This window comes from Austrofundulus limnaeus, unplaced genomic scaffold (genome assembly GCF_001266775.1).
Source record: "Austrofundulus limnaeus strain Quisiro unplaced genomic scaffold, Austrofundulus_limnaeus-1.0 Scaffold379, whole genome shotgun sequence".
NCBI lineage: Eukaryota > Metazoa > Chordata > Actinopteri > Cyprinodontiformes > Rivulidae > Austrofundulus > Austrofundulus limnaeus.
The window spans coordinates 563,401-564,951 of record NW_013952781.1 but is presented as its reverse complement, the minus strand read 5'-3'; the positions used below and the strand labels follow the sequence as shown (position 1 = coordinate 564,951).

At 47.2% G+C, this 1,551-nt stretch overlaps 1 protein-coding gene across 1 annotated transcript in view; it reads left to right on the top strand.

Moving 5' to 3' along the window:
- The window catches only part of tenm3 (teneurin transmembrane protein 3), a gene marked incomplete at its 5' end in the record, with an annotated part of 142,446 nt that overhangs the window by 13,606 nt on the left and 127,289 nt on the right, over nucleotides 1–1,551 (top strand).

The following is a 1,551-nucleotide window of genomic DNA, read 5'->3' as shown; positions in this document are numbered from 1 at the left end:
ACAATATACAATAGGTTGAATTTTTTTTTTTTGGTTGAAAATATTATTTTTTGATTGAATTTATTTTTTGTTTGGTTGAAAAAAACATTTTTGATTGAAATTATTTTTTTGATTGAAGATGCTTTTTTGTTTGATTGAATAATAAAAACACAAATTTACCTCCATAAGCAAGTGACAGTTTTAGGTCCAGGACGGAGCCAAAGAGTCTAGATCAGGGGTGCCCAACCAGTTGCCAGCTGATTCCCAGTTGCCCGTGCAGCGCAACCTTGCTGCGGAGCCTCTAGCGCCGGCTTTGAGCATTGCATCCCAGAGTGGCTGGTCTTGTTATAAAGTTCTGGTTCTGCCCTACAATGTGAAAGTTGATTAAAGTCCCTGCGACGTTACCCCGCGGAGCAATAAGCAAAACACCTCCAAAATACGCACCATCGGACCTCCCACCGGGGTGGTTTTAGCCCCCCTCCCGGGCTAGGAGCGTCAGAACCCGGAATGGCTGGTCGGGTTTTAAAGATTTACAGTATTTCTGCCCTACAAGCTGATACTTGAATGGAGTCTCTGTGACGTTGCCCCGCGGAGCTATAAGCAAATTACACACGACTTAGTGCATTTTACGCGCATTTTTGGGAGGAAATTTCAACCTTCGTTTGCTTCTCCCGCGGGCTCTGAGCATCGGATCCAGGAAAGTGAGCTGACTTTGGAAAGCTACGGTCCTCCTCTACAAACTGGAGGTGGTTGCAAGTTCCTGGGACATTCCCCCGCGGAGCTATTAACCAACGACCGGCCGAAAAAGGCGCTTTGGAGGGCGARATAGTACTCAATTTACTCCGGAGCCTCTAGCACCGGCTCTGAGTGTCGGATCCGGGCGGGACATGGCTCATTTTAAAGTTCTGGACCTCTGCTACAACCTGGAAGGGCGCAAGTTCCTGGGGCGTACCCACACTGAGATATAAGCGATCAAAAGTCGTCAGGCGAGCACCGGCGGGTGTAACGGCTGATTTCCAGCACGGGGCTGCTGGTGCTGATGCAGGGGAATAAAAGGAAGAAAACCAGTGAGGTGGAACCGTGGTCCTACATCCAGGAGCCGCTCTCCCACCTGGATTCAGCCAGAAACCCCCTGGCGGGCGATATTTCTGCAATAATGCATAAAATTCAGAACCCCACCTGATGGATCTGTTCCAGGCAATAAAAGGAACAGATCTGACCAGGTGAAACCGGTCCTGGAAGCTCAACACCGGGTTTTATAACAGCCTGCGAGAGTTTTATATTGTGTGCTTTGACTTTGAAAAAAAAAGGGCGGCACTCTTGTGGTAGCCATGTTGACCCTGATTGATTTTTGTTTTGTTTTTCCTCCCCTGTATGGAGAGAAAGAGAGGAGAGTTCTTTGAATAAATGGAGATGAGTTCCCGTGCTCCAAAGTTATTTGACTCTGTGGTTCTCACTGGACAGGTTTCCAGTCCTCATAGCTTGCACGTTGCAGGGAGTACTAATTGAAGGAGGTAAAAAAAAAAGATCCTTTTTGTTCCAGCATCACTTTTCTGTTTTTCTGTCTGGAGT